The following is a 26550-nucleotide window of genomic DNA, read 5'->3' on the forward strand; positions in this document are numbered from 1 at the left end:
AAGTTGAAAAACGAAGCAGCAGAGCAGCTGGCTTCTGTGCGCACTGAAGGCACTTGCAAGAATCCAGCAGCTGCTTCTTCACAAGCACAGTCAGCTGCCTATCTTCTTCTTTCTCCACAAACTCACCGCTGCCCTTCTTCTCAGCAGCTGCCATCGTGTTCTCTGCATCTGGGAGCCTCAGGGCACGAGCAGGATTTTCCCAGGAGGGATGCATCAGGACTCCGTAAAAAGCCAGGCAAGTTGTCCTGGAACGCCTTCCATCCGCATGCCAAGAGTGAATTCCAGAGGCAGGAGAGTGGCAGCCACCCTCCTCCAGCAGTCTGCACGCTTCGCACACAAGCCCGCTTCTTTGCGCCTTCCTTCTTCGCCTCTTGCAAGCCACCGCGGATCTCTGGCTGCCGGAGGCGAAGAAGCGGCTTCTTCGCGCACAGCTGAGTGGAGCGCCGCTTCTGCCGAAAGACGCCGGGAAGCGGCTCTTCCCTTCGGCCAGCTCCGGAGCGCCGCGTTCTGCCTCTCTAGTCGCCTAGATCTTAGCGAAAAGCTTTTCCACTCCATTTCTCAAGGCGAAAGTCTAGCAGCACTGCTCACTTCCCCCGATCTTGCCACGAGGTGGGATTTGCTGCACATTGCAAGGACACTGCACTTTCCTGGGCAAGCTGCAAACTTGCTGGCAGATGGCCGTGCTCTCTGCCCACTCCTGCCCAGCTCTGGGTAGTAGCGGTCACGCTGCAGCCTGGCGAAGGTAAGAAACCTGGAGAGCTGCCACGCTGCATTAGGGCAGCTGAGCGGCTGAAAAGCAGCAAAGCTGAACAGCCTGCCTCAGCTTCAGTACTCTGCGATTGACTGTAGTTGAAAAACGAAGCAGCAGAGCAGCTGGCTTCTGTGCGCACTGAAGGCACTTGCAAGAATCCAGCAGCTGCTTCTTCACAAGCACAGTCAGCTGCCTATCTTCTTCTTTCTCCACAAACTCACCGCTGCCCTTCTTCTCAGCAGCTGCCATCGTGTTCTCTGCATCTGGGAGCCTCAGGGCACGAGCAGGATTTTCCCAGGAGGGATGCATCAGGACTCCGTAAAAAGCCAGGCAAGTTGTCCTGGAACGCCTTCCATCCGCATGCCAAGAGTGAATTCCAGAGGCAGGAGAGTGGCAGCCACCCTCCTCCAGCAGTCTGCACGCTTCGCACACAAGCCCGCTTCTTTGCGCCTTCCTTCTTCGCCTCTTGCAAGCCACCGCGGATCTCTGGCTGCCGGAGGCGAAGAAGCGGCTTCTTCGCGCACAGCTGAGTGGAGCGCCGCTTCTGCCGAAAGACGCCGGGAAGCGGCGCTTCCCTTCGGCCAGCTCCGGAGCGCCGCGTTCTGCCTCTCTAGTCGCCTAGATCTTAGCGAAAAGCTTTTCCACTCCATTTCTCAAGGCGAAAGTCTAGCAGCACTGCTCACTTCCCCCGATCTTGCCACGAAGTGGGATTTGCTGCACATTGCAAGGACACTGCACTTTCCTGGGCAAGCTGCAAACTTGCTGGCAGATGGCCGTGCTCTCTGCCCACTCCTGCCCAGCTCTGGGTAGTAGCGGTCACGCTGCAGCCTGGCGAAGGTAAGAAACCTGGAGAGCTGCCACGCTGCATTAGGGCAGCTGAGCGGCTGAAAAGCAGCAAAGCTGAACAGCCTGCCTCAGCTTCAGTACTCTGCGATTGACTGAAGTTGAAAAACGAAGCAGCAGAGCAGCTGGCTTCTGTGCGCACTGAAGGCACTTGCAAGAATCCAGCAGCTGCTTCTTCACAAGCACAGTCAGCTGCCTATCTTCTTCTTTCTCCACAAACTCACCGCTGCCCTTCTTCTCAGCAGCTGCCATCGTGTTCTCTGCATCTGGGAGCCTCAGGGCACGAGCAGGATTTTCCCAGGAGGGATGCATCAGGACTCCGTAAAAAGCCAGGCAAGTTGTCCTGGAACGCCTTCCATCCGCATGCCAAGAATGAATTCCGCAGGCAGGAGAGTGGCAGCCACCCTCCTCCAGCAGTCTGCACGCTTCGCACACAAGCCCGCTTCTTTGCGCCTTCCTTCTTCGCCTCTTGCAAGCCACCGCGGATCTCTGGCTGCCGGAGGCGAAGAAGCGGCTTCTTCGCGCACAGCTGAGTGGAGCGCCGCTTCTGCCGAAAGACGCCGGGAAGCGGCTCTTCCCTTCGGCCAGCTCCGGAGCGCCGCGTTCTGCCTCTCTAGTCGCCTAGATCTTAGCGAAAAGCTTTTCCACTCCATTTCTCAAGGCGAAAGTCTAGCAGCACTGCTCACTTCCCCCGATCTTGCCACGAAGTGGGATTTGCTGCACATTGCAAGGACACTGCACTTTCCTGGGCAAGCTGCAAACTTGCTGGCAGATGGCCGTGCTCTCTGCCCACTCCTGCCCAGCTCTGGGTAGTAGCGGTCACGCTGCAGCCTGGCGAAGGTAAGAAACCTGGAGAGCTGCCACGCTGCATTAGGGCAGCTGAGCGGCTGAAAAGCAGCAAAGCTGAACAGCCTGCCTCAGCTTCAGTACTCTGCGATTGACTGAAGTTGAAAAACGAAGCAGCAGAGCAGCTGGCTTCTGTGCGCACTGAAGGCACTTGCAAGAATCCAGCAGCTGCTTCTTCACAAGCACAGTCAGCTGCCTATCTTCTTCTTTCTCCACAAACTCACCGCTGCCCTTCTTCTCAGCAGCTGCCATCGTGTTCTCTGCATCTGGGAGCCTCAGGGCACGAGCAGGATTTTCCCAGGAGGGATGCATCAGGACTCCGTAAAAAGCCAGGCAAGTTGTCCTGGAACGCCTTCCATCCGCATGCCAAGAGTGAATTCCAGAGGCAGGAGAGTGGCAGCCACCCTCCTCCAGCAGTCTGCACGCTTCGCACACAAGCCCGCTTCTTTGCGCCTTCCTTCTTCGCCTCTTGCAAGCCACCGCGGATCTCTGGCTGCCGGAGGCGAAGAAGCGGCTTCTTCGCGCACAGCTGAGTGGAGCGCCGCTTCTGCCGAAAGACGCCGGGAAGCGGCTCTTCCCTTCGGCCAGCTCCGGAGCGCCGCGTTCTGCCTCTCTAGTCGCCTAGATCTTAGCGAAAAGCTTTTCCACTCCATTTCTCAAGGCGAAAGTCTAGCAGCACTGCTCACTTCCCCCGATCTTGCCACGAAGTGGGATTTGCTGCACATTGCAAGGACACTGCACTTTCCTGGGCAAGCTGCAAACTTGCTGGCAGATGGCCGTGCTCTCTGCCCACTCCTGCCCAGCTCTGGGTAGTAGCGGTCACGCTGCAGCCTGGCGAAGGTAAGAAACCTGGAGAGCTGCCACGCTGCATTAGGGCAGCTGAGCGGCTGAAAAGCAGCAAAGCTGAACAGCCTGCCTCAGCTTCAGTACTCTGCGATTGACTGAAGTTGAAAAACGAAGCAGCAGAGCAGCTGGCTTCTGTGCGCACTGAAGGCACTTGCAAGAATCCAGCAGCTGCTTCTTCACAAGCACAGTCAGCTGCCTATCTTCTTCTTTCTTGACAAACTCACCGCTGCCCTTCTTCTCAGCAGCTGCCATCGTGTTCTCTGCATCTGGGAGCCTCAGGGCACGAGCAGGATTTTCCCAGGAGGGATGCATCAGGACTCCGTAAAAAGCCAGGCAAGTTGTCCTGGAACGCCTTCCATCCGCATGCCAAGAATGAATTCCGCAGGCAGGAGAGTGGCAGCCACCCTCCTCCAGCAGTCTGCACGCTTCGCACACAAGCCCGCTTCTTTGCGCCTTCCTTCTTCGCCTCTTGCAAGCCACCGCGGATCTCTGGCTGCCGGAGGCGAAGAAGCGGCTTCTTCGCGCACAGCTGAGTGGAGCGCCGCTTCTGCCGAAAGACGCCGGGAAGCGGCGCTTCCCTTCGGCCAGCTCCGGAGCGCCGCGTTCTGCCTCTCTAGTCGCCTAGATCTTAGCGAAAAGCTTTTCCACTCCATTTCTCAAGGCGAAAGTCTAGCAGCACTGCTCACTTCCCCCGATCTTGCCACGAAGTGGGATTTGCTGCACATTGCAAGGACACTGCACTTTCCTGGGCAAGCTGCAAACTTGCTGGCAGATGGCCGTGCTCTCTGCCCACTCCTGCCCAGCTCTGGGTAGTAGCGGTCACGCTGCAGCCTGGCGAAGGTAAGAAACCTGGAGAGCTGCCACGCTGCATTAGGGCAGCTGAGCGGCTGAAAAGCAGCAAAGCTGAACAGCCTGCCTCAGCTTCAGTACTCTGCGATTGACTGAAGTTGAAAAACGAAGCAGCAGAGCAGCTGTCTTCTGTGCGCACTGAAGGCACTTGCAAGAATCCAGCAGCTGCTTCTTCACAAGCACAGTCAGCTGCCTATCTTCTTCTTTCTTGACAAACTCACCGCTGCCCTTCTTCTCAGCAGCTGCCATCGTGTTCTCTGCATCTGGGAGCCTCAGGGCACGAGCAGGATTTTCCCAGGAGGGATGCATCAGGACTCCGTAAAAAGCCAGGCAAGTTGTCCTGGAACGCCTTCCATCCGCATGCCAAGAATGAATTCCGCAGGCAGGAGAGTGGCAGCCACCCTCCTCCAGCAGTCTGCACGCTTCGCACACAAGCCCGCTTCTTTGCGCCTTCCTTCTTCGCCTCTTGCAAGCCACCGCGGATCTCTGGCCGCCGGAGGCGAAGAAGCGGCTTCTTCGCGCACAGCTGAGTGGAGCGCCGCTTCTGCCGAAAGACGCCGGGAAGCGGCTCTTCCCTTCGGCCAGCTCCGGAGCGCCGCGTTCTGCCTCTCTAGTCGCCTAGATCTTAGCGAAAAGCTTTTCCACTCCATTTCTCAAGGCGAAAGTCTAGCAGCACTGCTCACTTCCCCCGATCTTGCCACGAAGTGGGATTTGCTGCACATTGCAAGGACACTGCACTTTCCTGGGCAAGCTGCAAACTTGCTGGCAGATGGCCGTGCTCTCTGCCCACTCCTGCCCAGCTCTGGGTAGTAGCGGTCACGCTGCAGCCTGGCGAAGGTAAGAAACCTGGAGAGCTGCCACGCTGCATTAGGGCAGCTGAGCGGCTGAAAAGCAGCAAAGCTGAACAGCCTGCCTCAGCTTCAGTACTCTGCGATTGACTGAAGTTGAAAAACGAAGCAGCAGAGCAGCTGGCTTCTGTGCGCACTGAAGGCACTTGCAAGAATCCAGCAGCTGCTTCTTCACAAGCACAGTCAGCTGCCTATCTTCTTCTTTCTCCACAAACTCACCGCTGCCCTTCTTCTCAGCAGCTGCCATCGTGTTCTCTGCATCTGGGAGCCTCAGGGCACGAGCAGGATTTTCCCAGGAGGGATGCATCAGGACTCCGTAAAAAGCCAGGCAAGTTGTCCTGGAACGCCTTCCATCCGCATGCCAAGAGTGAATTCCAGAGGCAGGAGAGTGGCAGCCACCCTCCTCCAGCAGTCTGCACGCTTCGCACACAAGCCCGCTTCTTTGCGCCTTCCTTCTTCGCCTCTTGCAAGCCACCGCGGATCTCTGGCTGCCGGAGGCGAAGAAGCGGCTTCTTCGCGCACAGCTGAGTGGAGCGCCGCTTCTGCCGAAAGACGCCGGGAAGCGGCTCTTCCCTTCGGCCAGCTCCGGAGCGCCGCGTTCTGCCTCTCTAGTCGCCTAGATCTTAGCGAAAAGCTTTTCCACTCCATTTCTCAAGGCGAAAGTCTAGCAGCACTGCTCACTTCCCCCGATCTTGCCACGAAGTGGGATTTGCTGCACATTGCAAGGACACTGCACTTTCCTGGGCAAGCTGCAAACTTGCTGGCAGATGGCCGTGCTCTCTGCCCACTCCTGCCCAGCTCTGGGTAGTAGCGGTCACGCTGCAGCCTGGCGAAGGTAAGAAACCTGGAGAGCTGCCACGCTGCATTAGGGCAGCTGAGCGGCTGAAAAGCAGCAAAGCTGAACAGCCTGCCTCAGCTTCAGTACTCTGCAATTGACTGAAGTTGAAAAACGAAGCAGCAGAGCAGCTGGCTTCCGTGCGCACTGAAGGCACTTGCAAGAATCCAGCAGCTGCTTCTTCACAAGCACAGTCAGCTGCCTATCTTCTTCTTTCTCCACAAACTCACCGCTGCCCTTCTTCTCAGCAGCTGCCATCGTGTTCTCTGCATCTGGGAGCCTCAGGGCACGAGCAGGATTTTCCCAGGAGGGATGCATCAGGACTCCGTAAAAAGCCAGGCAAGTTGTCCTGGAACGCCTTCCATCCGCATGCCAAGAATGAATTCCGCAGGCAGGAGAGTGGCAGCCACCCTCCTCCAGCAGTCTGCACGCTTCGCACACAAGCCCGCTTCTTTGCGCCTTCCTTCTTCGCCTCTTGCAAGCCACCGCGGATCTCTGGCCGCCGGAGGCGAAGAAGCGGCTTCTTCGCGCACAGCTGAGTGGAGCGCCGCTTCTGCCGAAAGACGCCGGGAAGCGGCTCTTCCCTTCGGCCAGCTCCGGAGCGCCGCGTTCTGCCTCTCTAGTCGCCTAGATCTTAGCGAAAAGCTTTTCCACTCCATTTCTCAAGGCGAAAGTCTAGCAGCACTGCTCACTTCCCCCGATCTTGCCACGAAGTGGGATTTGCTGCACATTGCAAGGACACTGCACTTTCCTGGGCAAGCTGCAAACTTGCTGGCAGATGGCCGTGCTCTCTGCCCACTCCTGCCCAGCTCTGGGTAGTAGCGGTCACGCTGCAGCCTGGCGAAGGTAAGAAACCTGGAGAGCTGCCACGCTGCATTAGGGCAGCTGAGCGGCTGAAAAGCAGCAAAGCTGAACAGCCTGCCTCAGCTTCAGTACTCTGCAATTGACTGAAGTTGAAAAACGAAGCAGCAGAGCAGCTGGCTTCTGTGCGCACTGAAGGCACTTGCAAGAATCCAGCAGCTGCTTCTTCACAAGCACAGTCAGCTGCCTATCTTCTTCTTTCTCCACAAACTCACCGCTGCCCTTCTTCTCAGCAGCTGCCATCGTGTTCTCTGCATCTGGGAGCCTCAGGGCACGAGCAGGATTTTCCCAGGAGGGATGCATCAGGACTCCGTAAAAAGCCAGGCAAGTTGTCCTGGAACGCCTTCCATCCGCATGCCAAGAGTGAATTCCAGAGGCAGGAGAGTGGCAGCCACCCTCCTCCAGCAGTCTGCACGCTTCGCACACAAGCCCGCTTCTTTGCGCCTTCCTTCTTCGCCTCTTGCAAGCCACCGCGGATCTCTGGCTGCCGGAGGCGAAGAAGCGGCTTCTTCGCGCACAGCTGAGTGGAGCGCCGCTTCTGCCGAAAGACGCCGGGAAGCGGCTCTTCCCTTCGGCCAGCTCCGGAGCGCCGCGTTCTGCCTCTCTAGTCGCCTAGATCTTAGCGAAAAGCTTTTCCACTCCATTTCTCAAGGCGAAAGTCTAGCAGCACTGCTCACTTCCCCCGATCTTGCCACGAGGTGGGATTTGCTGCACATTGCAAGGACACTGCACTTTCCTGGGCAAGCTGCAAACTTGCTGGCAGATGGCCGTGCTCTCTGCCCACTCCTGCCCAGCTCTGGGTAGTAGCGGTCACGCTGCAGCCTGGCGAAGGTAAGAAACCTGGAGAGCTGCCACGCTGCATTAGGGCAGCTGAGCGGCTGAAAAGCAGCAAAGCTGAACAGCCTGCCTCAGCTTCAGTACTCTGCGATTGACTGAAGTTGAAAAACGAAGCAGCAGAGCAGCTGGCTTCTGTGCGCACTGAAGGCACTTGCAAGAATCCAGCAGCTGCTTCTTCACAAGCACAGTCAGCTGCCTATCTTCTTCTTTCTCGACAAACTCACCGCTGCCCTTCTTCTCAGCAGCTGCCATCGTGTTCTCTGCATCTGGGAGCCTCAGGGCACGAGCAGGATTTTCCCAGGAGGGATGCATCAGGACTCCGTAAAAAGCCAGGCAAGTTGTCCTGGAACGCCTTCCATCCGCATGCCAAGAATGAATTCCAGAGGCAGGAGAGTGGCAGCCACCCTCCTCCAGCAGTCTGCACGCTTCGCACACAAGCCCGCTTCTTTGCGCCTTCCTTCTTCGCCTCTTGCAAGCCACCGCGGATCTCTGGCTGCCGGAGGCGAAGAAGCGGCTTCTTCGCGCACAGCTGAGTGGAGCGCCGCTTCTGCCGAAAGACGCCGGGAAGCGGCTCTTCCCTTCGGCCAGCTCCGGAGCGCCGCGTTCTGCCTCTCTAGTCGCCTAGATCTTAGCGAAAAGCTTTTCCACTCCATTTCTCAAGGCGAAAGTCTAGCAGCACTGCTCACTTCCCCCGATCTTGCCACGAAGTGGGATTTGCTGCACATTGCAAGGACACTGCACTTTCCTGGGCAAGCTGCAAACTTGCTGGCAGATGGCCGTGCTCTCTGCCCACTCCTGCCCAGCTCTGGGTAGTAGCGGTCACGCTGCAGCCTGGCGAAGGTAAGAAACCTGGAGAGCTGCCACGCTGCATTAGGGCAGCTGAGCGGCTGAAAAGCAGCAAAGCTGAACAGCCTGCCTCAGCTTCAGTACTCTGCGATTGACTGAAGTTGAAAAACGAAGCAGCAGAGCAGCTGGCTTCTGTGCGCACTGAAGGCACTTGCAAGAATCCAGCAGCTGCTTCTTCACAAGCACAGTCAGCTGCCTATCTTCTTCTTTCTCCACAAACTCACCGCTGCCCTTCTTCTCAGCAGCTGCCATCGTGTTCTCTGCATCTGGGAGCCTCAGGGCACGAGCAGGATTTTCCCAGGAGGGATGCATCAGGACTCCGTAAAAAGCCAGGCAAGTTGTCCTGGAACGCCTTCCATCCGCATGCCAAGAGTGAATTCCAGAGGCAGGAGAGTGGCAGCCACCCTCCTCCAGCAGTCTGCACGCTTCGCACACAAGCCCGCTTCTTTGCGCCTTCCTTCTTCGCCTCTTGCAAGCCACCGCGGATCTCTGGCTGCCGGAGGCGAAGAAGCGGCTTCTTCGCGCACAGCTGAGTGGAGCGCCGCTTCTGCCGAAAGACGCCGGGAAGCGGCTCTTCCCTTCGGCCAGCTCCGGAGCGCCGCGTTCTGCCTCTCTAGTCGCCTAGATCTTAGCGAAAAGCTTTTCCACTCCATTTCTCAAGGCGAAAGTCTAGCAGCACTGCTCACTTCCCCCGATCTTGCCACGAGGTGGGATTTGCTGCACATTGCAAGGACACTGCACTTTCCTGGGCAAGCTGCAAACTTGCTGGCAGATGGCCGTGCTCTCTGCCCACTCCTGCCCAGCTCTGGGTAGTAGCGGTCACGCTGCAGCCTGGCGAAGGTAAGAAACCTGGAGAGCTGCCACGCTGCATTAGGGCAGCTGAGCGGCTGAAAAGCAGCAAAGCTGAACAGCCTGCCTCAGCTTCAGTACTCTGCAATTGACTGAAGTTGAAAAACGAAGCAGCAGAGCAGCTGGCTTCTGTGCGCACTGAAGGCACTTGCAAGAATCCAGCAGCTGCTTCTTCACAAGCACAGTCAGCTGCCTATCTTCTTCTTTCTCCACAAACTCACCGCTGCCCTTCTTCTCAGCAGCTGCCATCGTGTTCTCTGCATCTGGGAGCCTCAGGGCACGAGCAGGATTTTCCCAGGAGGGATGCATCAGGACTCCGTAAAAAGCCAGGCAAGTTGTCCTGGAACGCCTTCCATCCGCATGCCAAGAGTGAATTCCAGAGGCAGGAGAGTGGCAGCCACCCTCCTCCAGCAGTCTGCACGCTTCGCACACAAGCCCGCTTCTTTGCGCCTTCCTTCTTCGCCTCTTGCAAGCCACCGCGGATCTCTGGCTGCCGGAGGCGAAGAAGCGGCTTCTTCGCGCACAGCTGAGTGGAGCGCCGCTTCTGCCGAAAGACGCCGGGAAGCGGCTCTTCCCTTCGGCCAGCTCCGGAGCGCCGCGTTCTGCCTCTCTAGTCGCCTAGATCTTAGCGAAAAGCTTTTCCACTCCATTTCTCAAGGCGAAAGTCTAGCAGCACTGCTCACTTCCCCCGATCTTGCCACGAGGTGGGATTTGCTGCACATTGCAAGGACACTGCACTTTCCTGGGCAAGCTGCAAACTTGCTGGCAGATGGCCGTGCTCTCTGCCCACTCCTGCCCAGCTCTGGGTAGTAGCGGTCACGCTGCAGCCTGGCGAAGGTAAGAAACCTGGAGAGCTGCCACGCTGCATTAGGGCAGCTGAGCGGCTGAAAAGCAGCAAAGCTGAACAGCCTGCCTCAGCTTCAGTACTCTGCGATTGACTGTAGTTGAAAAACGAAGCAGCAGAGCAGCTGGCTTCTGTGCGCACTGAAGGCACTTGCAAGAATCCAGCAGCTGCTTCTTCACAAGCACAGTCAGCTGCCTATCTTCTTCTTTCTCGACAAACTCACCGCTGCCCTTCTTCTCAGCAGCTGCCATCGTGTTCTCTGCATCTGGGAGCCTCAGGGCACGAGCAGGATTTTCCCAGGAGGGATGCATCAGGACTCCGTAAAAAGCCAGGCAAGTTGTCCTGGAACGCCTTCCATCCGCATGCCAAGAATGAATTCCAGAGGCAGGAGAGTGGCAGCCACCCTCCTCCAGCAGTCTGCACGCTTCGCACACAAGCCCGCTTCTTTGCGCCTTCCTTCTTCGCCTCTTGCAAGCCACCGCGGATCTCTGGCTGCCGGAGGCGAAGAAGCGGCTTCTTCGCGCACAGCTGAGTGGAGCGCCGCTTCTGCCGAAAGACGCCGGGAAGCGGCTCTTCCCTTCGGCCAGCTCCGGAGCGCCGCGTTCTGCCTCTCTAGTCGCCTAGATCTTAGCGAAAAGCTTTTCCACTCCATTTCTCAAGGCGAAAGTCTAGCAGCACTGCTCACTTCCCCCGATCTTGCCACGAAGTGGGATTTGCTGCACATTGCAAGGACACTGCACTTTCCTGGGCAAGCTGCAAACTTGCTGGCAGATGGCCGTGCTCTCTGCCCACTCCTGCCCAGCTCTGGGTAGTAGCGGTCACGCTGCAGCCTGGCGAAGGTAAGAAACCTGGAGAGCTGCCACGCTGCATTAGGGCAGCTGAGCGGCTGAAAAGCAGCAAAGCTGAACAGCCTGCCTCAGCTTCAGTACTCTGCGATTGACTGAAGTTGAAAAACGAAGCAGCAGAGCAGCTGGCTTCTGTGCGCACTGAAGGCACTTGCAAGAATCCAGCAGCTGCTTCTTCACAAGCACAGTCAGCTGCCTATCTTCTTCTTTCTCGACAAACTCACCGCTGCCCTTCTTCTCAGCAGCTGCCATCGTGTTCTCTGCATCTGGGAGCCTCAGGGCACGAGCAGGATTTTCCCAGGAGGGATGCATCAGGACTCCGTAAAAAGCCAGGCAAGTTGTCCTGGAACGCCTTCCATCCGCATGCCAAGAGTGAATTCCAGAGGCAGGAGAGTGGCAGCCACCCTCCTCCAGCAGTCTGCACGCTTCGCACACAAGCCCGCTTCTTTGCGCCTTCCTTCTTCGCCTCTTGCAAGCCACCGCGGATCTCTGGCTGCCGGAGGCGAAGAAGCGGCTTCTTCGCGCACAGCTGAGTGGAGCGCCGCTTCTGCCGAAAGACGCCGGGAAGCGGCTCTTCCCTTCGGCCAGCTCCGGAGCGCCGCGTTCTGCCTCTCTAGTCGCCTAGATCTTAGCGAAAAGCTTTTCCACTCCATTTCTCAAGGCGAAAGTCTAGCAGCACTGCTCACTTCCCCCGATCTTGCCACGAGGTGGGATTTGCTGCACATTGCAAGGACACTGCACTTTCCTGGGCAAGCTGCAAACTTGCTGGCAGATGGCCGTGCTCTCTGCCCACTCCTGCCCAGCTCTGGGTAGTAGCGGTCACGCTGCAGCCTGGCGAAGGTAAGAAACCTGGAGAGCTGCCACGCTGCATTAGGGCAGCTGAGCGGCTGAAAAGCAGCAAAGCTGAACAGCCTGCCTCAGCTTCAGTACTCTGCGATTGACTGAAGTTGAAAAACGAAGCAGCAGAGCAGCTGGCTTCTGTGCGCACTGAAGGCACTTGCAAGAATCCAGCAGCTGCTTCTTCACAAGCACAGTCAGCTGCCTATCTTCTTCTTTCTCGACAAACTCACCGCTGCCCTTCTTCTCAGCAGCTGCCATCGTGTTCTCTGCATCTGGGAGCCTCAGGGCACGAGCAGGATTTTCCCAGGAGGGATGCATCAGGACTCCGTAAAAAGCCAGGCAAGTTGTCCTGGAACGCCTTCCATCCGCATGCCAAGAGTGAATTCCAGAGGCAGGAGAGTGGCAGCCACCCTCCTCCAGCAGTCTGCACGCTTCGCACACAAGCCCGCTTCTTTGCGCCTTCCTTCTTCGCCTCTTGCAAGCCACCGCGGATCTCTGGCTGCCGGAGGCGAAGAAGCGGCTTCTTCGCGCACAGCTGAGTGGAGCGCCGCTTCTGCCGAAAGACGCCGGGAAGCGGCTCTTCCCTTCGGCCAGCTCCGGAGCGCCGCGTTCTGCCTCTCTAGTCGCCTAGATCTTAGCGAAAAGCTTTTCCACTCCATTTCTCAAGGCGAAAGTCTAGCAGCACTGCTCACTTCCCCCGATCTTGCCACGAGGTGGGATTTGCTGCACATTGCAAGGACACTGCACTTTCCTGGGCAAGCTGCAAACTTGCTGGCAGATGGCCGTGCTCTCTGCCCACTCCTGCCCAGCTCTGGGTAGTAGCGGTCACGCTGCAGCCTGGCGAAGGTAAGAAACCTGGAGAGCTGCCACGCTGCATTAGGGCAGCTGAGCGGCTGAAAAGCAGCAAAGCTGAACAGCCTGCCTCAGCTTCAGTACTCTGCGATTGACTGAAGTTGAAAAACGAAGCAGCAGAGCAGCTGGCTTCTGTGCGCACTGAAGGCACTTGCAAGAATCCAGCAGCTGCTTCTTCACAAGCACAGTCAGCTGCCTATCTTCTTCTTTCTCGACAAACTCACCGCTGCCCTTCTTCTCAGCAGCTGCCATCGTGTTCTCTGCATCTGGGAGCCTCAGGGCACGAGCAGGATTTTCCCAGGAGGGATGCATCAGGACTCCGTAAAAAGCCAGGCAAGTTGTCCTGGAACGCCTTCCATCCGCATGCCAAGAATGAATTCCAGAGGCAGGAGAGTGGCAGCCACCCTCCTCCAGCAGTCTGCACGCTTCGCACACAAGCCCGCTTCTTTGCGCCTTCCTTCTTCGCCTCTTGCAAGCCACCGCGGATCTCTGGCTGCCGGAGGCGAAGAAGCGGCTTCTTCGCGCACAGCTGAGTGGAGCGCCGCTTCTGCCGAAAGACGCCGGGAAGCGGCTCTTCCCTTCGGCCAGCTCCGGAGCGCCGCGTTCTGCCTCTCTAGTCGCCTAGATCTTAGCGAAAAGCTTTTCCACTCCATTTCTCAAGGCGAAAGTCTAGCAGCACTGCTCACTTCCCCCGATCTTGCCACGAAGTGGGATTTGCTGCACATTGCAAGGACACTGCACTTTCCTGGGCAAGCTGCAAACTTGCTGGCAGATGGCCGTGCTCTCTGCCCACTCCTGCCCAGCTCTGGGTAGTAGCGGTCACGCTGCAGCCTGGCGAAGGTAAGAAACCTGGAGAGCTGCCACGCTGCATTAGGGCAGCTGAGCGGCTGAAAAGCAGCAAAGCTGAACAGCCTGCCTCAGCTTCAGTACTCTGCGATTGACTGAAGTTGAAAAACGAAGCAGCAGAGCAGCTGGCTTCTGTGCGCACTGAAGGCACTTGCAAGAATCCAGCAGCTGCTTCTTCACAAGCACAGTCAGCTGCCTATCTTCTTCTTTCTCCACAAACTCACCGCTGCCCTTCTTCTCAGCAGCTGCCATCGTGTTCTCTGCATCTGGGAGCCTCAGGGCACGAGCAGGATTTTCCCAGGAGGGATGCATCAGGACTCCGTAAAAAGCCAGGCAAGTTGTCCTGGAACGCCTTCCATCCGCATGCCAAGAGTGAATTCCAGAGGCAGGAGAGTGGCAGCCACCCTCCTCCAGCAGTCTGCACGCTTCGCACACAAGCCCGCTTCTTTGCGCCTTCCTTCTTCGCCTCTTGCAAGCCACCGCGGATCTCTGGCTGCCGGAGGCGAAGAAGCGGCTTCTTCGCGCACAGCTGAGTGGAGCGCCGCTTCTGCCGAAAGACGCCGGGAAGCGGCTCTTCCCTTCGGCCAGCTCCGGAGCGCCGCGTTCTGCCTCTCTAGTCGCCTAGATCTTAGCGAAAAGCTTTTCCACTCCATTTCTCAAGGCGAAAGTCTAGCAGCACTGCTCACTTCCCCCGATCTTGCCACGAGGTGGGATTTGCTGCACATTGCAAGGACACTGCACTTTCCTGGGCAAGCTGCAAACTTGCTGGCAGATGGCCGTGCTCTCTGCCCACTCCTGCCCAGCTCTGGGTAGTAGCGGTCACGCTGCAGCCTGGCGAAGGTAAGAAACCTGGAGAGCTGCCACGCTGCATTAGGGCAGCTGAGCGGCTGAAAAGCAGCAAAGCTGAACAGCCTGCCTCAGCTTCAGTACTCTGCAATTGACTGAAGTTGAAAAACGAAGCAGCAGAGCAGCTGGCTTCTGTGCGCACTGAAGGCACTTGCAAGAATCCAGCAGCTGCTTCTTCACAAGCACAGTCAGCTGCCTATCTTCTTCTTTCTCCACAAACTCACCGCTGCCCTTCTTCTCAGCAGCTGCCATCGTGTTCTCTGCATCTGGGAGCCTCAGGGCACGAGCAGGATTTTCCCAGGAGGGATGCATCAGGACTCCGTAAAAAGCCAGGCAAGTTGTCCTGGAACGCCTTCCATCCGCATGCCAAGAGTGAATTCCAGAGGCAGGAGAGTGGCAGCCACCCTCCTCCAGCAGTCTGCACGCTTCGCACACAAGCCCGCTTCTTTGCGCCTTCCTTCTTCGCCTCTTGCAAGCCACCGCGGATCTCTGGCTGCCGGAGGCGAAGAAGCGGCTTCTTCGCGCACAGCTGAGTGGAGCGCCGCTTCTGCCGAAAGACGCCGGGAAGCGGCTCTTCCCTTCGGCCAGCTCCGGAGCGCCGCGTTCTGCCTCTCTAGTCGCCTAGATCTTAGCGAAAAGCTTTTCCACTCCATTTCTCAAGGCGAAAGTCTAGCAGCACTGCTCACTTCCCCCGATCTTGCCACGAGGTGGGATTTGCTGCACATTGCAAGGACACTGCACTTTCCTGGGCAAGCTGCAAACTTGCTGGCAGATGGCCGTGCTCTCTGCCCACTCCTGCCCAGCTCTGGGTAGTAGCGGTCACGCTGCAGCCTGGCGAAGGTAAGAAACCTGGAGAGCTGCCACGCTGCATTAGGGCAGCTGAGCGGCTGAAAAGCAGCAAAGCTGAACAGCCTGCCTCAGCTTCAGTACTCTGCGATTGACTGTAGTTGAAAAACGAAGCAGCAGAGCAGCTGGCTTCTGTGCGCACTGAAGGCACTTGCAAGAATCCAGCAGCTGCTTCTTCACAAGCACAGTCAGCTGCCTATCTTCTTCTTTCTCGACAAACTCACCGCTGCCCTTCTTCTCAGCAGCTGCCATCGTGTTCTCTGCATCTGGGAGCCTCAGGGCACGAGCAGGATTTTCCCAGGAGGGATGCATCAGGACTCCGTAAAAAGCCAGGCAAGTTGTCCTGGAACGCCTTCCATCCGCATGCCAAGAATGAATTCCAGAGGCAGGAGAGTGGCAGCCACCCTCCTCCAGCAGTCTGCACGCTTCGCACACAAGCCCGCTTCTTTGCGCCTTCCTTCTTCGCCTCTTGCAAGCCACCGCGGATCTCTGGCCGCCGGAGGCGAAGAAGCGGCTTCTTCGCGCACAGCTGAGTGGAGCGCCGCTTCTGCCGAAAGACGCCGGGAAGCGGCTCTTCCCTTCGGCCAGCTCCGGAGCGCCGCGTTCTGCCTCTCTAGTCGCCTAGATCTTAGCGAAAAGCTTTTCCACTCCATTTCTCAAGGCGAACCACTCCATTTCTCAAGGCGAAAGTCTAGCAGCACTGCTCACTTCCCCCGATCTTGCCACGAAGTGGGATTTGCTGCACATTGCAAGGACACTGCACTTTCCTGGGCAAGCTGCAAACTTGCTGGCAGATGGCCGTGCTCTCTGCCCACTCCTGCCCAGCTCTGGGTAGTAGCGGTCACGCTGCAGCCTGGCGAAGGTAAGAAACCTGGAGAGCTGCCACGCTGCATTAGGGCAGCTGAGCGGCTGAAAAGCAGCAAAGCTGAACAGCCTGCCTCAGCTTCAGTACTCTGCGATTGACTGAAGTTGAAAAACGAAGCAGCAGAGCAGCTGGCTTCTGTGCGCACTGAAGGCACTTGCAAGAATCCAGCAGCTGCTTCTTCACAAGCACAGTCAGCTGCCTATCTTCTTCTTTCTCCACAAACTCACCGCTGCCCTTCTTCTCAGCAGCTGCCATCGTGTTCTCTGCATCTGGGAGCCTCAGGGCACGAGCAGGATTTTCCCAGGAGGGATGCATCAGGACTCCGTAAAAAGCCAGGCAAGTTGTCCTGGAACGCCTTCCATCCGCATGCCAAGAGTGAATTCCAGAGGCAGGAGAGTGGCAGCCACCCTCCTCCAGCAGTCTGCACGCTTCGCACACAAGCCCGCTTCTTTGCGCCTTCCTTCTTCGCCTCTTGCAAGCCACCGCGGATCTCTGGCTGCCGGAGGCGAAGAAGCGGCTTCTTCGCGCACAGCTGAGTGGAGCGCCGCTTCTGCCGAAAGACGCCGGGAAGCGGCTCTTCCCTTCGGCCAGCTCCGGAGCGCCGCGTTCTGCCTCTCTAGTCGCCTAGATCTTAGCGAAAAGCTTTTCCACTCCATTTCTCAAGGCGAAAGTCTAGCAGCACTGCTCACTTCCCCCGATCTTGCCACGAAGTGGGATTTGCTGCACATTGCAAGGACACTGCACTTTCCTGGGCAAGCTGCAAACTTGCTGGCAGATGGCCGTGCTCTCTGCCCACTCCTGCCCAGCTCTGGGTAGTAGCGGTCACGCTGCAGCCTGGCGAAGGTAAGAAACCTGGAGAGCTGCCACGCTGCATTAGGGCAGCTGAGCGGCTGAAAAGCAGCAAAGCTGAACAGCCTGCCTCAGCTTCAGTACTCTGCAATTGACTGAAGTTGAAAAACGAAGCAGCAGAGCAGCTGGCTTCCGTGCGCACTGAAGGCACTTGCAAGAATCCAGCAGCTGCTTCTTCACAAGCACAGTCAGCTGCCTATCTTCTTCTTTCTCCACAAACTCACCGCTGCCCTTCTTCTCAGCAGCTGCCATCGTGTTCTCTGCATCTGGGAGCCTCAGGGCACGAGCAGGATTTTCCCAGGAGGGATGCATCAGGACTCCGTAAAAAGCCAGGCAAGTTGTCCTGGAACGCCTTCCATCCGCATGCCAAGAATGAATTCCGCAGGCAGGAGAGTGGCAGCCACCCTCCTCCAGCAGTCTGCACGCTTCGCACACAAGCCCGCTTCTTTGCGCCTTCCTTCTTCGCCTCTTGCAAGCCACCGCGGATCTCTGGCCGCCGGAGGCGAAGAAGCGGCTTCTTCGCGCACAGCTGAGTGGAGCGCCGCTTCTGCCGAAAGACGCCGGGAAGCGGCTCTTCCCTTCGGCCAGCTCCGGAGCGCCGCGTTCTGCCTCTCTAGTCGCCTAGATCTTAGCGAAAAGCTTTTCCACTCCATTTCTCAAGGCGAAAGTCTAGCAGCACTGCTCACTTCCCCCGATCTTGCCACGAAGTGGGATTTGCTGCACATTGCAAGGACACTGCACTTTCCTGGGCAAGCTGCAAACTTGCTGGCAGATGGCCGTGCTCTCTGCCCACTCCTGCCCAGCTCTGGGTAGTAGCGGTCACGCTGCAGCCTGGCGAAGGTAAGAAACCTGGAGAGCTGCCACGCTGCATTAGGGCAGCTGAGCGGCTGAAAAGCAGCAAAGCTGAACAGCCTGCCTCAGCTTCAGTACTCTGCAATTGACTGAAGTTGAAAAACGAAGCAGCAGAGCAGCTGGCTTCTGTGCGCACTGAAGGCACTTGCAAGAATCCAGCAGCTGCTTCTTCACAAGCACAGTCAGCTGCCTATCTTCTTCTTTCTCCACAAACTCACCGCTGCCCTTCTTCTCAGCAGCTGCCATCGTGTTCTCTGCATCTGGGAGCCTCAGGGCACGAGCAGGATTTTCCCAGGAGGGATGCATCAGGACTCCGTAAAAAGCCAGGCAAGTTGTCCTGGAACGCCTTCCATCCGCATGCCAAGAGTGAATTCCAGAGGCAGGAGAGTGGCAGCCACCCTCCTCCAGCAGTCTGCACGCTTCGCACACAAGCCCGCTTCTTTGCGCCTTCCTTCTTCGCCTCTTGCAAGCCACCGCGGATCTCTGGCCGCCGGAGGCGAAGAAGCGGCTTCTTCGCGCACAGCTGAGTGGAGCGCCGCTTCTGCCGAAAGACGCCGGGAAGCGGCTCTTCCCTTCGGCCAGCTCCGGAGCGCCGCGTTCTGCCTCTCTAGTCGCCTAGATCTTAGCGAAAAGCTTTTCCACTCCATTTCTCAAGGCGAAAGTCTAGCAGCACTGCTCACTTCCCCCGATCTTGCCACGAGGTGGGATTTGCTGCACATTGCAAGGACACTGCACTTTCCTGGGCAAGCTGCAAACTTGCTGGCAGATGGCCGTGCTCTCTGCCCACTCCTGCCCAGCTCTGGGTAGTAGCGGTCACGCTGCAGCCTGGCGAAGGTAAGAAACCTGGAGAGCTGCCACGCTGCATTAGGGCAGCTGAGCGGCTGAAAAGCAGCAAAGCTGAACAGCCTGCCTCAGCTTCAGTACTCTGCGATTGACTGAAGTTGAAAAACGAAGCAGCAGAGCAGCTGGCTTCTGTGCGCACTGAAGGCACTTGCAAGAATCCAGCAGCTGCTTCTTCACAAGCACAGTCAGCTGCCTATCTTCTTCTTTCTCGACAAACTCACCGCTGCCCTTCTTCTCAGCAGCTGCCATCGTGTTCTCTGCATCTGGGAGCCTCAGGGCACGAGCAGGATTTTCCCAGGAGGGATGCATCAGGACTCCGTAAAAAGCCAGGCAAGTTGTCCTGGAACGCCTTCCATCCGCATGCAATTCCAGAGGCAGGAGAGTGGCTGCCACCCTCCTCCAGCAGTCTGCACGCTTCGCACACAAGCCCGCTTCTTTGCGCCTTCCTTCTTCGCCTCTTGCAAGCCACCGCGGATCTCTGGCTGCCGGAGGCGAAGAAGCGGCTTCTTCGCGCACAGCTGAGTGGAGCGCCGCTTCTGCCGAAAGACGCCGGGAAGCGGCTCTTCCCTTCGGCCAGCTTCCGAGCGCCCGCGTTCTGCCTCTCTAGTCGCCTAGATCTTAGCGAAAAGCTTTTCACTCCATTTCTCAAGGCGAAAGTCTAGCAGCACTGCTCACTTCCCCCGATCTTGCCACGAGTGGGATTTTGCTGCACATTGCAAGGACACTGCCTTTCCTGGGCAAGCTGCAAACTTGCTGGCAGATGGCCGTGCTCTCTGCCCACTCCTGCCCAGCTCTGGGTAGTAGCGGTCACGCTGCAGCCTGGCGAAGGTAAGAAACCTGGAGAGCTGCCACGCTGCATTAGGGCAGGCTGAGCGGCTGAAAAGCAGCAAAGCTGAACAGCCTGCCTCAGCTTCAGTACTCTGCGATTGACTGAAGTTGAAAAACGAAGCAGCAGAGCAGCTGGCTTCTGTGCGCACTGAAGGCACTTGCAAGATATCCAGCAAGCTGCTTCTTCACAAGCACAGTCAGCTGCCTATCTTCTTCTTTCTCCACAAACTCACCGCTGCCCTTCTTCTCAGCAGCTGCCATCGTGTTCTCTGCATCTGGGAGCCTCAGGGCACGAGCAGGATTTTCCCAGGAGGGATGCATCAGGACTCCGTAAAAAGCCAGGCAAGTTGTCCTGGAACGCCTTCCATCCGCATGCCAAGAGTGAATTCCAGAGGCAGGAGAGTGGCAGCCACCCTCCTCCAGCAGTCTGCACGCTTCGCACACAAGCCCGCTTCTTTGCGCCTTCCTTCTTCGCCTCTTGCAAGCCACCGCGGATCTCTGGCTGCCGGAGGCGAAGAAGCGGCTTCTTCGCGCACAGCTGAGTGGAGCGCCGCTTCTGCCGAAAGACGCCGGGAAGCGGCTCTTCCCTTCGGCCAGCTCCGGAGCGCCGCGTTCTGCCTCTCTAGTCGCCTAGATCTTAGCGAAAAGCTTTTCCACTCCATTTCTCAAGGCGAAAGTCTAGCAGCACTGCTCACTTCCCCCGATCTTGCCACGAGGTGGGATTTGCTGCACATTGCAAGGACACTGCACTTTCCTGGGCAAGCTGCAAACTTGCTGGCAGATGGCCGTGCTCTCTGCCCACTCCTGCCCAGCTCTGGGTAGTAGCGGTCACGCTGCAGCCTGGCGAAGGTAAGAAACCTGGAGAGCTGCCACGCTGCATTAGGGCAGCTGAGCGGCTGAAAAGCAGCAAAGCTGAACAGCCTGCCTCAGCTTCAGTACTCTGCAATTGACTGAAGTTGAAAAACGAAGCAGCAGAGCAGCTGGCTTCTGTGCGCACTGAAGGCACTTGCAAGAATCCAGCAGCTGCTTCTTCACAAGCACAGTCAGCTGCCTATCTTCTTCTTTCTCCACAAACTCACCGCTGCCCTTCTTCTCAGCAGCTGCCATCGTGTTCTCTGCATCTGGGAGCCTCAGGGCACGAGCAGGATTTTCCCAGGAGGGATGCATCAGGACTCCGTAAAAAGCCAGGCAAGTTGTCCTGGAACGCCTTCCATCCGCATGCCAAGAGTGAATTCCAGAGGCAGGAGAGTGGCAGCCACCCTCCTCCAGCAGTCTGCACGCTTCGCACGACAAGCCCGCTTCTTTGCGCCTTCCTTCTTCGCCTCTTGCAAGCCACCGCGGATCTCTGGCTGCCGGAGGCGAAGAAGCGGCTTCTTCGCGCACAGCTGAGTGGAGCGCCGCTTCTGCCGAAAGACGCCGGGAAGCGGCTCTTCCCTTCGGCCAGCTCCGGAGCGCCGCGTTCTGCCTCTCTAGTCGCCTAGATCTTAGCGAAAAGCTTTTCCACTCCCATTTCTCAAGGCGAAAGTCTAGCAGCACTGCTCACTTCCCCCGATCTTGCCACGAGGTGGGATTTGCTGCACATTGCAAGGACACTGCACTTTCCTGGGCAAGCTGCAAAACTTGCTGGCAGATGGCCGTGCTCTCTGCCCACTCCTGCCCAGCTCTGGGTAGTAGCGGTCACGCTGCAGCCTGGCGAAGGTAAGAAACCTGGAGAGCTGCCACGCTGCATTAGGGCAGCTGAGCGGCTGAAAAGCAGCAAAGCTGAACAGCCTGCCTCAGCTTCAGTACTCTGCGATTGACTGAAGTTGAAAAACGAAGCAGCAGAGCAGCTGGCTTCTGTGCGCACTGAAGGCACTTGCAAGAATCCAGCAGCTGCTTCTTCACAAGCACAGTCAGCTGCCTATCTTCTTCTTTCTCGACAAACTCACCGCTGCCCTTCTTCTCAGCAGCTGCCATCGTGTTCTCTGCATCTGGGAGCCTCAGGGCACGAGCAGGATTTTTCCCAGAGGGATGCATCAGGACTCCGTAAAAAGCCAGGCAAGTTGTCCTGAACGCCTTCCAATCCGCATGCCAGAATGAATTCCGCAGGCAGGAGAGTGGCAGCCACCCTCCTCCAGCAGTTCCTGCACGCTTCGCACACAAGCCCGCTTCTTTGCGCCTTCCTTCTTCGCCTCTTGCAAGCCACCGCGGATCTCTGGCTGCCGGAGGCGAAGAAGCGGGCTTCTTCGCGCACAGCTGAGTGGAGCGCCGCTTCTGCCGAAAGACGCCGGGAAGCGGCTCTTCCCTTCGGCCAGCTCCGGAGCGCCGCGTTCTGCCTCTCTAGTCGCCTAGATCTTAGCGAAAAGCTTTTCCACTCCATTTCTCAAGGCGAAAGTCTAGCAGCACTGCTCACTTCCCCCGATCTTGCCACGAAGTGGGATTTGCTGCACATTGCAAGGACACTGCACTTTCCTGGGCAAGCTGCAAAACTTGCTGGCAGATGGCCGTGCTCTCTGCCCACTCCTGCCCAGCTCTGGGTAGTAGCGGTCATGCTGCAGCCTGGCGAAGGTAAGAAACCTGGAGAGCTGCCACGCTGCATTAGGGCAGCTGAGCGGCTGAAAAGCAGCAAAGCTGAACAGCCTGCCTCAGCTTCAGTACTCTGCGATTGACTGAAGTTGAAAAACGAAGCAGCAGAGCAGCTGGCTTCTGTGCGCACTGAAGGCACTTGCAAGAATCCAGCAGCTGCTTCTTCACAAGCACAGTCAGCTGCCTATCTTCTTCTTTCTCCACAAACTCACCGCTGCCCTTCTTCTCAGCAGCTGCCATCGTGTTCTCTGCATCTGGGAGCCTCAGGGCACGAGCAGGATTTTCCCAGGAGGGATGCATCAGGACTCCGTAAAAAGCCAGGCAAGTTGTCCTGGAACGCCTTCCATCCGCATGCCAAGAGTGAATTCCAGAGGCAGGAGAGTGGCAGCCACCCTCCTCCAGCAGTCTGCACGCTTCGCACACAAGCCCGCTTCTTTGCGCCTTCCTTCTTCGCCTCTTGCAAGCCACCGCGGATCTCTGGCTGCCGGAGGCGAAGAAGCGGCTTCTTCGCGCACAGCTGAGTGGAGCGCCGCTTCTGCCGAAAGACGCCGGGAAGCGGCTCTTCCCTTCGGCCAGCTCCGGAGCGCCGCGTTCTGCCTCTCTAGTCGCCTAGATCTTAGCGAAAAGCTTTTCCACTCCATTTCTCAAGGCGAAAGTCTAGCAGCACTGCTCACTTCCCCCGATCTTGCCACGAGGTGGGATTTGCTGCACATTGCAAGGACACTGCACTTTCCTGGGCAAGCTGCAAACTTGCTGGCAGATGGCCGTGCTCTCTGCCCACTCCTGCCCAGCTCTGGGTAGTAGCGGTCACGCTGCAGCCTGGCGAAGGTAAGAAACCTGGAGAGCTGCCACGCTGCATTAGGGCAGCTGAGCGGCTGAAAAGCAGCAAAGCTGAACAGCCTGCCTCAGCTTCAGTACTCTGCGATTGACTGAAGTTGAAAAACGAAGCAGCAGAGCAGCTGGCTTCTGTGCGCACTGAAGGCACTTGCAAGAATCCAGCAGCTGCTTCTTCACAAGCACAGTCAGCTGCCTATCTTCTTCTTTCTCGACAAACTCACCGCTGCCCTTCTTCTCAGCAGCTGCCATCGTGTTCTCTGCATCTGGGAGCCTCAGGGCACGAGCAGGATTTTCCCAGGAGGGATGCATCAGGACTCCGTAAAAAGCCAGGCAAGTTGTCCTGGAACGCCTTCCATCCGCATGCCAAGAATGAATTCCAGAGGCAGGAGAGTGGCAGCCACCCTCCTCCAGCAGTCTGCACGCTTCGCACACAAGCCCGCTTCTTTGCGCCTTCCTTCTTCGCCTCTTGCAAGCCACCGCGGATCTCTGGCTGCCGGAGGCGAAGAAGCGGCTTCTTCGCGCACAGCTGAGTGGAGCGCCGCTTCTGCCGAAAGACGCCGGGAAGCGGCTCTTCCCTTCGGCCAGCTCCGGAGCGCCGCGTTCTGCCTCTCTAGTCGCCTAGATCTTAGCGAAAAGCTTTTCCACTCCATTTCTCAAGGCGAAAGTCTAGCAGCACTGCTCACTTCCCCCGATCTTGCCACGAAGTGGGATTTGCTGCACATTGCAAGGACACTGCACTTTCCTGGGCAAGCTGCAAACTTGCTGGCAGATGGCCGTGCTCTCTGCCCACTCCTGCCCAGCTCTGGGTAGTAGCGGTCACGCTGCAGCCTGGCGAAGGTAAGAAACCTGGAGAGCTGCCACGCTGCATTAGGGCAGCTGAGCGGCTGAAAAGCAGCAAAGCTGAACAGCCTGCCTCAGCTTCAGTACTCTGCGATTGACTGAAGTTGAAAAACGAAGCAGCAGAGCAGCTGGCTTCTGTGCGCACTGAAGGCACTTGCAAGAATCCAGCAGCTGCTTCTTCACAAGCACAGTCAGCTGCCTATCTTCTTCTTTCTCCACAAACTCACCGCTGCCCTTCTTCTCAGCGGCTGCCATCGTGTTCTCTGCATCTGGGAGCCTCAGGGCACGAGCAGGATTTTCCCAGGAGGGATGCATCAGGACTCCGTAAAAAGCCAGGCAAGTTGTCCTGGAACGCCTTCCATCCGCATGCCAAGAGTGAATTCCAGAGGCAGGAGAGTGGCAGCCACCCTCCTCCAGCAGTCTGCACGCTTCGCACACAAGCCCGCTTCTTTGCGCCTTCCTTCTTCGCCTCTTGCAAGCCACCGCGGATCTCTGGCTGCCGGAGGCGAAGAAGCGGCTTCTTCGCGCACAGCTGAGTGGAGCGCCGCTTCTGCCGAAAGACGCCGGGAAGCGGCTCTTCCCTTCGGCCAGCTCCGGAGCGCCGCGTTCTGCCTCTCTAGTCGCCTAGATCTTAGCGAAAAGCTTTTCCACTCCATTTCTCAAGGCGAAAGTCTAGCAGCACTGCTCACTTCCCCCGATCTTGCCACGAGGTGGGATTTGCTGCACATTGCAAGGACACTGCACTTTCCTGGGCAAGCTGCAAACTTGCTGGCAGATGGCCGTGCTCTCTGCCCACTCCTGCCCAGCTCTGGGTAGTAGCGGTCACGCTGCAGCCTGGCGAAGGTAAGAAACCTGGAGAGCTGCCACGCTGCATTAGGGCAGCTGAGCGGCTGAAAAGCAGCAAAGCTGAACAGCCTGCCTCAGCTTCAGTACTCTGCAATTGACTGAAGTTGAAAAACGAAGCAGCAGAGCAGCTGGCTTCTGTGCGCACTGAAGGCACTTGCAAGAATCCAGCAGCTGCTTCTTCACAAGCACAGTCAGCTGCCTATCTTCTTCTTTCTCGACAAACTCACCGCTGCCCTTCTTCTCAGCAGCTGCCATCGTGTTCTCTGCATCTGGGAGCCTCAGGGCACGAGCAGGATTTTCCCAGGAGGGATGCATCAGGACTCCGTAAAAAGCCAGGCAAGTTGTCCTGGAACGCCTTCCATCCGCATGCCAAGAGTGAATTCCAGAGGCAGGAGAGTGGCAGCCACCCTCCTCCAGCAGTCTGCACGCTTCGCACACAAGCCCGCTTCTTTGCGCCTTCCTTCTTCGCCTCTTGCAAGCCACCGCGGATCTCTGGCTGCCGGAGGCGAAGAAGCGGCTTCTTCGCGCACAGCTGAGTGGAGCGCCGCTTCTGCCGAAAGACGCCGGGAAGCGGCTCTTCCCTTCGGCCAGCTCCGGAGCGCCGCGTTCTGCCTCTCTAGTCGCCTAGATCTTAGCGAAAAGCTTTTCCACTCCATTTCTCAAGGCGAAAGTCTAGCAGCACTGCTCACTTCCCCCGATCTTGCCACGAAGTGGGATTTGCTGCACATTGCAAGGACACTGCACTTTCCTGGGCAAGCTGCAAACTTGCTGGCAGATGGCCGTGCTCTCTGCCCACTCCTGCCCAGCTCTGGGTAGTAGCGGTCACGCTGCAGCCTGGCGAAGGTAAGAAACCTGGAGAGCTGCCACGCTGCATTAGGGCAGCTGAGCGGCTGAAAAGCAGCAAAGCTGAACAGCCTGCCTCAGCTTCAGTACTCTGCGATTGACTGTAGTTGAAAAACGAAGCAGCAGAGCAGCTGGCTTCTGTGCGCACTGAAGGCACTTGCAAGAATCCAGCAGCTGCTTCTTCACAAGCACAGTCAGCTGCCTATCTTCTTCTTTCTCCACAAACTCACCGCTGCCCTTCTTCTCAGCAGCTGCCATCGTGTTCTCTGCATCTGGGAGCCTCAGGGCACGAGCAGGATTTTCCCAGGAGGGATGCATCAGGACTCCGTAAAAAGCCAGGCAAGTTGTCCTGGAACGCCTTCCATCCGCATGCCAAGAGTGAATTCCAGAGGCAGGAGAGTGGCAGCCACCCTCCTCCAGCAGTCTGCACGCTTCGCACACAAGCCCGCTTCTTTGCGCCTTCCTTCTTCGCCTCTTGCAAGCCACCGCGGATCTCTGGCTGCCGGAGGCGAAGAAGCGGCTTCTTCGCGCACAGCTGAGTGGAGCGCCGCTTCTGCCGAAAGACGCCGGGAAGCGGCTCTTCCCTTCGGCCAGCTCCGGAGCGCCGCGTTCTGCCGCTCTAGTCGCCTAGATCTTAGCGAAAAGCTTTTCCACTCCATTTCTCAAGGCGAAAGTCTAGCAGCACTGCTCACTTCCCCCGATCTTGCCACGAAGTGGGATTTGCTGCACATTGCAAGGACACTGCACTTTCCTGGGCAAGCTGCAAACTTGCTGGCAGATGGCCGTGCTCTCTGCCCACTCCTGCCCAGCTCTGGGTAGTAGCGGTCACGCTGCAGCCTGGCGAAGGTAAGAAACCTGGAGAGCTGCCACGCTGCATTAGGGCAGCTGAGCGGCTGAAAAGCAGCAAAGCTGAACAGCCTGCCTCAGCTTCAGTACTCTGCGATTGACTGAAGTTGAAAAACGAAGCAGCAGAGCAGCTGGCTTCTGTGCGCACTGAAGGCACTTGCAAGAATCCAGCAGCTGCTTCTTCACAAGCACAGTCAGCTGCCTATCTTCTTCTTTCTCCACAAACTCACCGCTGCCCTTCTTCTCAGCAGCTGCCATCGTGTTCTCTGCATCTGGGAGCCTCAGGGCACGAGCAGGATTTTCCCAGGAGGGATGCATCAGGACTCCGTAAAAAGCCAGGCAAGTTGTCCTGGAACGCCTTCCATCCGCATGCCAAGAATGAATTCCGCAGGCAGGAGAGTGGCAG

The sequence above is a fragment of the Vidua macroura genome, chromosome 4, assembly GCF_024509145.1.
Source record: "Vidua macroura isolate BioBank_ID:100142 chromosome 4, ASM2450914v1, whole genome shotgun sequence".
In the NCBI taxonomy this organism is placed as follows: Eukaryota; Metazoa; Chordata; class Aves; order Passeriformes; family Viduidae; genus Vidua; species Vidua macroura.